The sequence below is a fragment of the Calidris pugnax genome, unplaced genomic scaffold, assembly GCF_001431845.1.
Source record: "Calidris pugnax isolate Ruff unplaced genomic scaffold, ASM143184v1 scaffold44, whole genome shotgun sequence".
Lineage (NCBI taxonomy): Eukaryota > Metazoa > Chordata > Aves > Charadriiformes > Scolopacidae > Calidris > Calidris pugnax.
Window position 1 is genome coordinate 39,700,338 of NW_015094506.1, and position 12,096 is coordinate 39,712,433.

Below are 12,096 nucleotides of genomic sequence, written 5' to 3' on the forward strand. Positions count from 1 at the left end.
TTGATGGACATCTTATTATTCCTTCCATTTCAGTTAAATTTACCATCTAGTCATAATACCGATATAAGTTACAAGAACTGCCTCTGATGATTTCAAGACTATTTAAGGGTCCTCTTTGGTGGAGTAGTGGCATTTAACTAATACAGAAAGCTGTTATTGCCAAGGTTGACCTTTTCTTGGTTGATATGAAAAAGCAGCAGAGGACCTGCTATTGAAAATCTTTTAAATAACCAACAATAGTAAGTATAACAGAGGTATACAATAGATACTTAAAATAAGAAAAAAGACCTGAGATTAGTTATATATGAAAACCATTATTAATAACTGTGAAAATTCCTGGGAATATAAAAAATATTTTTTATGACATTGAAAAAGGTTTTACATATGTCCCAGTTTGAGGTAAAAAAAGAACTAACTTTCTGTTCAGTAATTTTAGATCTTAGTCAGGCCTCTTCTAACTCTAGGGAATTAACAGCATATTGTAGAGAAAACTGTTCGTTTAGAGTGATAAGGCCAATGTTTGTACCTCATGCCAAAGAACAGTATGCAGAGAAGCTCTTGCTTATACTAATTGCTATAACAACCAAGGTCAGGTCACTTTGTTATTGGCCCTATTGCAGAGTCAGAAATTAAAAAGCGTAGAGGGGTCCTACCTGTGGGGAGGAGCGGAGGGGACAGGTGAACGAAACCTGACCAACAGGGGTATTCATCCCATCTGCCCCTTGCTCAGTATAAAAGCTGAGGGATCAAAGGGTCAGCCCTTTTTTCTTCAATGGCTGACGTCCAAAGAGGACTCTGTCTATTCATCTGCCATTGATGCTGATCCATGTGTTCCTGACTCCAGAGCTGAAATCTAGTTCCCATCTTTCACTGAGTTCAGTATGGGACTTCCCCAATGCCTGCTGGTGACATCATCCTGGGAGATTGATATGGTTTTATATATATTTTTAATCTATTTCATTATTACTTTTTTAATTTTAATATTAATATTTCATTAAATAGTTCCCATCTTTCACTGAGTTCAGTATGGGACTTCCCCAATGCCTGCTGGTGACATCATCCTGGGAGATTGATATGGTTTTATATATATTTTTAATCTATTTCATTATTACTTTTTTAATTTTAATATTAATATTTCATTAAAGTAGTTTAGGTCATTCTAAGCTTGTAACTGTCTTTATCTGTCCCCCTTTTTCTCCTGGAGCGAGAAAGTGGGGAGAGAGCATCTGTCACTGTCGTAGGCCAATTCAGCCTGTATCATGACAATATAGGATGGAAGGAAGTGTCCAAACATGATGATCCCAAGGGTCTCTTCCAACCTAGACGATTCTATGATTCTATGTTAGTGAGATAAGTTTGCTACTCCAGTTCCATTCTATTTTTGGAGGAGACTTTCTGAAAGGGGGAAGAGGGACTTTGCTAGCAGGGCTTATTGACAGAGCTTTGAACTAGGCTTGAAGGGCAGTGGGAGAGGAATAATATGAAGCTTGCCCATGACAAATTGTCAGGTGACACACTAAGGTTACAGGGATGGGGTGCTATCCAGAGCCCTCAGCCTGTTGCTCTGAGATGTGCTGGGTACACTGCAGAACACTTGAAGTCTTACAGAGATGAGCCAAGGGCTTCTGAGGTAATAGGAGCCAAGAGGGAAACACCAGTTAAAGACCTCAAAGGAATTAACGGTTGTTCCTCTAAGAAGGTGACATGGCTGACAGCCCAGCTGACGTGCCTCTACACCAATGCACTCATCATGGGCAACAAAGAGGAGGAGCTGGAAGCCACCATGCTGTTAGAAAGCTATGACCTCATTGCCATTACTGAAACTTGGTGGCATGAACCCTATGACTGGAGTGTAGCTATTGATGGCTACAGACTGTTCAGAAGTGATAGACTAGATGGGGCTCTGAGCAACCTGATCTAGTTGAAGATGTCCCTGCTTATTGCAGGAGAGGTTGGAAGAGATGACCTTTAAAAGTTGCTTCCAACCCAAACTATTCTAAACACTGAGTTTCTTAAAGAAAATAACCAGCAAGATAGGAAAACAAGCAATTTCAGAATGAAAAGAGAAAATCTCTGTTAGTCAGATCTGAATTATTCACTGCCAGCTGTTTGCTAGTCTCCTTTAAAAATGCTTCACTCTACTCTCATAGCCAGAAACATGGTGACTTAGCATCATAGCTGAGCGATTGCATAAACCCATAGATTTTAATAATAGATTATGCAAACTAACTAACTATTAGCATAGAAATAATTCCTCTCAATGTCCAACTACATTTCTTATAATAATAGAAAAATCCATGAGAAAACAGTTAGCTTGAAAATCTATCATTTTAAATAAATGTGATATGTGATAAACAACTCAAATAGAGAGAAAATACAAGACAGAATAGATTCAGACATCTCGCTACAGGATTGTACAAAACGCTGCCTGTGGTGACTCTGTATACAAAGTTAGCCTGTGGGTTTTGCTGGATCAGTTCTTTGCAGCAGACAACATTTGCCTTCTTAGTTCATCAACTGTAGAGTGGCAATTCACAATCCCTTAGGCTCCCACAGATCTGATTGCCTTCTTATAGCTTTCCTTTTCCTAATATCATTCTTTTATATGTTCCTGCCTTCATAAGTGTTGCATACATAGAATAATGGTTTTCAGCCAAATATGAACGACAGCATCCTTCATATTCTTTATAGTCTCTTTGTATCTACTTCACTAATGAATTAAAAGTATCTGGAGTAAAAAGAGGTGAATTTACTTCAAAAATATTTAATATTCTGCAATCATACTATCGTCTCTGAAAAACACTACATTATTTTAGTAACCTCCATGCTAAATAAAATTTACTCAAGGTCATGGCCTTTAATGAGTTCCCTGGATATCCTTCAAGACTTATTGAATATACTGAAATGTATGCCTTACCTACAAATATAAATACCGTATTATAAAGTGGAATTCCTCTTTTTAAATGATAAGGAAGGAAATTAATTGAGACAATCTTAACAATTTTTATAGTGCAACACTGAGCTTTTTAGGTTCTGCCATCTTTTCTATGATGTTAAAGATAAAAAAACCAGAAAAATGTATTTGGAAATACGGATAATTTTTTTAATGAAGGGGCAATGTCTGAGGTAAAGAAATCGATCTCTACATTAAAACAGGATTTTTAACTCATATTTTCATAAATATTTGACAGAAGGAAAATTTTGCTGTAAAGATGATGTTGTTCAGTGGAATATTAAATCTTTAATTCGTCATGAAATGTAGCTATAGTTTTATAGCTTATACTTCATAAAAATTTGGTTGAGTTCTTGAAATGTCTAGAACTAAGCTTCACCTTGATATTTAAGTGCTATCTGGAAAAGCTATTTATGTTCACAACTCTCCAGACGTCTCAGGAAAACTCATAGACATAATTTCTAGCTGTTAGAAATTAAGCAGACAATAAATTTATAATTCTAAGAGTTGTTTTTCTGTCTATTAATGTTTCCCATGTTAACAGACATCAAAAGTTTTGAATATGTCTGTACAACTGAGATGATCAGATGAAAATTAGATTACCGAATATGTAGAAATGACTTATTATTAATGTCAAAAATAATGATTGACATCTGACCTCTGCAGAGATTATATTGAACCAAAATGTACATGAATGCTGCAATGCTTAGTATCTCAGGCAGCCTTTTTTTTTTTTTCTTCAAGGAAAACATAAGTTTTTCTCCTCATATTTAGTTTTCATTTTCTGGTATCCTATGATATTAGAATGTGTTGCTACTGTTAGCAATAATCCAAATCTATCTTCTTAAACGTGCACCGTAAAATGTTATATTCTACTTTTTTGTCAAATGCCCCAAATAGAATGTTTCAGCCCATAACCTTAAACAAATACAGTTGCCAAATACAGTTATTTTCTGCTACCAGCTTGTACAGTAAAAGTTATCATCATCAATTCTTCCTCCAGGTACGCTGAATCTGTCCTAAAAATCAAATTCTGAACATTATCATCACTGAGATTAAAATCGACAATAGAGATGTCTCAGAGGGGTAGCTCTTCCTTGATATTATCAATATTTTGTACATTTTTCTTTTTTCTTATTTATTTTTTAGCAGCATTCCTAATGAAGTGTGGTTTTAAAAGTTTCGAACTTTGTTGGTCCTACATGAGTAAGTTGGCATGTCAATAAGAACAAATAATACTTTCTGGAAATTTAAGGCCTTCCTTCCTTCCTTCCTTCCTTCCTTCCTTCCTTCCTTCCTTCCTTCCTTCCTTCCTTCCTTCCTTCCTCCCACAACTGAGTCATTACAGTAAAAATGAAAACTCTCAGATGAAATATATGCTTGTAATATATCTTTCTGATGGACATTTTTCTCTCATTTGTAAGAACACATGAAGGATAAGGAACTTCAGAATGTCTGTTTTCCTGGAATTTCCTAAGGAATGGCCCAATTAAGAAAATGCTGATAGAAGCTATGTCTGTGTCTATTCACAGAATAGGTTTCAGACGTGGCTTTTCAAAGCTATAGATGACTGAAATTGTTGGTGAAATGTATTCCTTCTTATTATTAATAAAGTGTTATTTAAAACTCCATGAATAGATGAGTACGAGAGAAAAAAGCCCTAAGGAAAGATTCTAGGCACATATAAATCAGTATATTTCTGTTGTCCTTAATGATATTAGGCCAATTTACACCAGTTGAGGATCTGTTCAATGTTACATTAACATTAACTGACAATATTACATTTAAAAGTTTAATAAATTTAATACTGCTTCAGAGTTAAATTTTCTTCTTGTACACTAACATGTTTCCTATGTTCTTTAAGAGAGAATAATTTTTATTCTAATTTCCAGACTTGTTCAATCCCAAAGCATTTCTTACTCTCTCTATATGTATTTTTAGTATGATAATGAAGCTGAGGGGCTTAATTTAATTACATTATCATGTGCTAGGTCTTTGTCATTTTCTTTCAGGGTGATGGTATTTTCATAACTAATTTACAATATCAACTGTGAATCTGCATACATTTTAAAGATTGACTGGTTTGTAAGTGAATTTCTTAATATCTGAGATAAAGCCAAAAAGCTTTTAAAGTATAAATCATTAATTTGGTTGATACCTTAGTGTAGCAGGGGCAAGATAATCTCTTTTCAATTGTTTTACAAATCATCACGGGAGGACTGCCTATGTGTTGGACAGTAGAATATTGCACAAGAGTTTTTTGATACTGCCACAGAAGAAAAGAAAAGCAAATTGATGTATTTTAAAAGTGACCAGACATAGAAAGAACAGATAATATCACTCTGAATATCAATAGTCTTACCTGTGCATTTAAAAAAAGAAAGAAAAGATAGCAATTTTATGTAGATTCACAGATTTAAAGTCTCCTGACACACCTATTTCCTAGAGTGAGCCAGGGTTCACAACAGTAGTTTTAGTGTCTGGACCACACTCAGGAGGCACTGTGAAATGCTAAACTTATTTTATACTCTGAGGTTACCAAATAGAGTTCTAATGTTTACAGCATTTTGTGTAAATTATTGTTTCTTGCCTGTGGCTTTCAATCTTCAGAATGGTTTGGAGAACAATTGAAGCATAATATATTTTTGAAAATGTTAGTAACTGAGTTAAAATTCAGAATATATATCTTATATTCAACCAACTACACCAATTGAGAAATAATGGTTTATAAACATTTTGTCAGCATAAATAAAAACATGTTTAATCAAAAGCAATTGTTGTGTTGTGCAGTTAAAAACATCATATAACCTTTCCTCAAGTCGTATTCTATATAAAAACCTGAGAATTTTAAATGTGACACACTTTATATTCCTAAGCATCTTCTCTTTCAAAACCTTTGTTCACACTGCATGATGTGCAATTCCTCCAGTGTTTCTCTACTCTCAGAAGAATGAACAGGATAAATACATAGATCAAAAAGGGGGCACACCATTCTCCAGAGAGCAATTAGTGATCATTTGCATAGTCTCTACAATTCAAATGTGAAATAAAAGCCATGTGTCCCAAATGGTTGAATTCTGCTCTATCATTTCCCAGAGGAAATGATAGCAAAACACAATTTCCCAGAAGAGAAAGATTTATTTTGAACAGCTTCATATTTGAGGATATTAGTTCTAAAGTTGTATACATGCCTGCATTTCAGGGGAAATCTGCAGTTTTCAGCACTTTATTAATAACAACAGTATCTTAGGAATTTACATATTTTTGGTTGGTGGTGTTAGGTTAATCACCACCCTGCTCATCCCACTAGAGCCATCCTCACAATAATCTCTATTGCTTGACCCTATTCTTAATTTATAGGTAAACTTCTAATTCTCCTGGTCAGTTTGTTATTTTCCCTCTCTCTACTTTCCTCTCCTCCCTCGTCCCCCAGTTCATCCCCTCCTCTACTGTTAAACCCTCTTAGCCACCTTGCCTCCATGGATCTGCTGGGGATCTGTGGAATGGCTCCTGTCGGTGAGGGCACAGCCAGGACTGGGATCACCCATACAGCCTGGCTCCTCCACCTTGCAGGGCAGCCTGGCTCCTGCTGCTGCCTAACCCTGAAATTATTCATATTTTTATAAAAAGATTTTGCATCTTAAGATTCCAGTTTAAAAAGCATCAGTATTAGTTAGGGAGTAGGAACATTTTTAGAAGATGAACCAATGAGTCTTATATTTCAAGCAAATTTATAAGAGTGTATGTTCTGGTATTTGCCTGTTTTGTGTTCAAAAACTCAACTCAACCTGAATCGTGGTGCGCAGGCAACAATTTTTATATATTTGCTTGAAATTGAGCTTCATTGTAAACTCAACATTGAAATTGTGTCTCTCATGAATTGACATATTGAAGATGTAGTTTTCATAAGATTAATTATTTTTTCCAGTCCTTTGGAAATTTTAGATGATAACATCTGATATGCCATCTAGATAAGGTATTTGAGATATCTTTAAAAGGAATCTGAATTTTTAAATAGGAAGGTACACCTTAAATCCAATTTACTACCAACTTACCGCAGAAGATACTATTCCGTAGTATTGCATGACTTCATTTTTAACAATACAAGATTTTTATGTGTGCTGCTTTTGGCTGGGATAGAATTAATTTTCTTCATAGTAGCTAATACAGGACTATTGTTTGGATTTGTGCTGAAAACAGTGTTGAAAACACAGCAATATTTTAGCTATTGCTGAGCAACGCTCACACAGCATCCAGGTCTATTCTGCTTCTCACACCACCCCACCAGCGAGCAAGCTGGAGGTGCACAAGAAGTTGTGAGTGCACACAGTTGACACAGCTGACCCCAGTTGACCAAAGGGATATTTCAGACTGTGTGACATCATACTTAGCATATAAAGCTGGGGGAAGAAGGAAGGGGGGCATGTTCAGAGTGAAGGCACTTCGTCTTCCCAAGTAGCCATTACATGCGATGGAGCTCTGCTTTCCTGGAGATGGCTGAATACCTGCCTGCCAATGGGTAGTCAATGAATTCCTTATTTTGCTTGGCTTGTGTATGTTACTTTTGCTTTATCTGTTATCTGCCTTTATCGCAACCCATGCATTTTCTCATTTTTACCCTTCTGATTTTTGCTCCCAACTGACTGGTTTTGCCGGGGAGTGGGGGGGGAGCGAGCGAGCAAGCAGCTGCATGGTGCTAAATTGTTGGCTAGGGTTAAGCCATGATCTGTGTAAGTGTGGTTACATGTTAGAAAACACGTTAGAAATATGTTAGAAAACTAAAACTCAATGTCAAGAAGCACGGGTTGTAACTTAGTCTATTCTGATAAAAGAAAAGTAATTTTAAAAACTGAAACAGACAGGGTTAGTTTAGAATAAACTTCCAGTTTTATTTTAAGTGTCCAGTTCATTGACAATTAAATAACTAGTCACTTGACCACAGATGCTCAGTGTTTATGTTTCTGAACAAGATGCAATTAAAAGCTTACCATCTGTCATAAATCTTTGTTTCCATACAGCTTTCAATGCAAATTACATGCATCAGCATTCAAGCCTTAGCCTGTCTTTCATTCACCGTTGTCATGTTATCTAGACATTTCTTTACCAGGAATTTTCAAAAACTCCAAGATTTTTTTTATTTGCTTTTTATTGGTTGGTTGGTTGGTTTGGGTTTGGGGGTGTTTTTGCTATGGACCGAGGTTCTTAGAAAAAGTTGTTTTGGAATATATCTGTTATTATCAAGTAGCATTGGTAATACCACTGTAGATTTGGCAGATTTGAGGGCCAGTAAGAATGTCATAGGAAAATACTGACTCGAGAGGATTTTGGAATGGTATAATAAATAAAAATTCTTTGGATATGGGACAGCGGAAGATGTTTTGTAAATAATTTTATTACACAAAGATTGCTTAGAGGTACAGAAAATTTTGACATTCACTTTCTAGAAATAAATTCCAAAAGTTGTAGCATTTTTAATTTTTCTACAAAATATTTATTTCTGTTTGAAATCACAATATGAACTTATATTAGCTCTCTAGAGTAAGAACCAGATTCTTTTGGTAAAGTCAAAGACGTAAGAGACTCCAGTGTCATCCTATGGTGTCTGTAGGACTGGCAGATATCTCAGAGGATCTACAAGAGTTCAAAATTCTTCTGTGAAGGAAGCTCTAATGAGGCAACTTCTGCTATGACACCCAAGTAGCATCAGGTGCCTATCCACAGAAAATTGTTTCATTTTGTATGTGGTATTTCAGGGTAAACACAACCCCTCTCTAGGGTTAATCTGACTATATGGTCTGGACCTCCATTGACTGTAATGGGTATTATAGTGTGATCTGCTCAGATTGGAGATTCATAAATTGTAACATCTAGAATGAGTAGACACTTTCATGTATTTTCCTTGGTGAACTTGAGTAAAATGTATGATTATTTTTCTATGTTGATGGACAAATTTTAATATTCTTTCCAATCTAACAACTTCTTCCTGTAAGTGCAGGAAAAGCTTGAATTATTCATTTGTTGGGAAATGGTTTGCAATTTTCTTCCTCCATACACCTGTGTTATTTGCTCCAAAAAGAGAGGGATAATGCAATATAAGCCAAAGCCATACCAGCAAGAGTATTTAATTGTAAAAGCAACTCCTTAAGAATAGTGTGTTCCTAGAATAGTACTAAATTATTGCAATTTAAATTTGAAAGAAACAAGACCAGCATGAGCAAATTGAATCAGAAATACATACCCACTCTGAATCTGAAGATGTGCCCATTTGTTAGTATTACTAAGCATACTAAGGCATCTTAGCTTTTTCAGAAGAAAATATTCTCATACAAAGGTATGACTGGATTAAAAAAAAAAAAAAAAGGTTTTGAAAGCTCAAGGCCTCAAGTCTACAAAACATATTATTTGGGCTCCTAAATCATGGAGTAGAATCTTGAATCTCTTATTGGAAGTGTTCTTTCTAAAACCACATTCCAAAGAGGATCCCAAATCCCCTGAGAAAGAGATGACTGCAGGGACTTTTCTTCGTTACCGTCTTGAGAGGATGGGGCAGTGGCATGGCCAGAATAATCCTTCACTACTCATGAACATTACTCATGGCACTTTGGTTAGTCTGAGCATCCTCCAGTGTTCGGTTCTGCTGGACGGACAAAAAGCAGTCCCAAGTAGGCAATGGCTCTAGTCCTAAAAATATTATCACAGGTAAATGTATAGTACATAAAGAATCATGTCCTATGGCAGAAAGATACAGAGTAGATGACCCAACAAATGTTTCCTCCCCCTAATTTCTTTACCTGGACAGTACATACAGTGAGCACGGAATGAAAGAATTGTTTAGCTGTAATAAATCGAGAAGAAAAACATGAAGGTACAGCTCCACAAACACTGCTATGCATTTATGGATTTTCTCACATGCTGAGAAACCTTGATATATATGTACTCACACATATATACACTCCTTCTTCCCCCATCCCTTAGTACTTGATTTCCATAAAAATGCAACAAGACTGAATTTTTCTGAGAGCAATTCACCTCATTGGCATTTGAAGTTCTGGGAATTTTACTTTGTTAGAAATTTAATTCTGTACCTGGCTTAGAAAGTAAAGCAGCAGGTGGACTTTTAAAATGAAAAAAACTGTTCTTGTAGAAGTAGGTTAGGAGGTTATTTTTCATGATTCAGCACACCAGGTCTTGCTTCATATCTCCTGAAGGTAGCTTGTACAGTATAACTGCAGTTTTTAAAATAAAAACAAATTATAATTCTGTAACTATTCACATTGAGATCAAATCTTGGAATGGAGCAATTTTTCTCTGTGTCATTTACTAAATTTGATAGCTGTGGGTTTTTTGCCTTCCTCAAACCTCAGATATTATTCAAACTGACATACGCTCTCTTTCAGTGCCTTGCCTGTAGCAGACATGTAGTATTCCCCTGGCCTTGGCAATTTAATTGTCAGAAATCTATTTTCTTAGTCTATGTTGCTGTAGTTTTATTTCCCCTAAATACAAAATTTTATCTAGAGTAACATATGTAACCTTTTTAGTATGCCGTTAGGATACCCTATTAGTATTATTCATAACAGCAGTAAACTTTAAGCAAATTTCATTCTCAAGGTAATCTCTGATGACGTGTGACTTACATGACACACTAAATCACTAATTTATTTCTATACTGCTATTCATATATTTTTAAGTGCATCTGCTTATATTTTTTAGAAATTTTGGATTCAGTTGGAATAAATTTACTCCTCTTCTATAGAAACTACCATAAACACTAAAATGTGACTAAATTGGCCTAAATTATTCTTTGAGTTCTATACAGAAAGCTTCAATGCTTTGACAAAAAATGTTTAATATAAAAATGTTTTTCTTTTTAAAGAGCAATAATCTTGAACAAGGAATATGAAAGTTACCTAATTTTTTTTTCACATTATGTTCTTCTGTCCAACTTAAACCTCATTTTTATTTCCACTTTTTAGTGAGTAAAATGGAAAGGACTTTGTGCAAGAGAATAGCTAGGTAAGAGTACACTGCTGAAAGCGTAGTAGACACAAAAGTTATTGCTAGAATATATATTTTCAGTACATAGCCTTTTTCTTAGAGTTAAGGGCTACAGTGGCATAATGGATCTTTAATCCCCAAAATTAACAAAGAACTCCCTAGCTGCAAAAGAGCAATTATCTCCTGGTTCTCCCCTGTAATAAGCCATTCTTCTCCACTGAAGTAGTATTGTACCACACAAATGTAGAAATACTTAGTCTAAGAATGTTTTATCGAACTCTCAGTTTCTCATCCCTTCTCCTCAAAAGTTCCATCTACTTTTAGTTGTTTGTTTTTATTAAACCTTGGCCTACTGCAAATATACAATATTTGCATATACAAATATATAAAATATATAAAAATATATGTGTGCATAATAAGTAACTGATACTAGGAGCTAAATATTAGGTCTAAATCCATATGTATGCCTTACCTTTGGGCTATGAAGTTAGACCCCGATTAACTGGAATAATCTTACCAAATTATGTTAATGTAGAAAACATTGTTTTCTTCTATCACAGTTTGCTTTCGTATTTGAGCATACTGACTTTGTCATTATAGTTTCCTAATCTGTATAATTACCTTTGTTTGCAATAGTTTTTCTTTTTTTCCAATTACTTTTTTTTTTATGTTATACAGATTAATTTCTTGCATACTTTCTATCAGCAGTTCTTTTGAATTACTACAGATAGGTAATATGTTCCAATGAATTCTATTGGAAACTATAGGTGTATAATTTTGGTTATTGCATGCTTATTTTATAATGAGGAAGAATAGAGATAAGAAAAAATCACACAATACCTTATTAAGGGAAAAATATAGTGATGTTTATGGTTTTTTGTTACAATGCAGATTATATGAAACAACTCAAGGTACAATCTCTTCTCTAGCTACTATTTTTGAGTAGTCAAACTTTTAAATAACTTATAGACATGCCTCTAACGACACACAGTCCATATATGTAAAATATGTTTTTCAAGAGTCTTTTCGTTTCCATCTATTCCTTCTCACGTGATCTGTAACTAGTTTGATTGTATTTATACAATCATCATAACTCACCCATCTCTGTCTTTTCTGTTATAGTTCATTTACTTCATGCCCAGTTC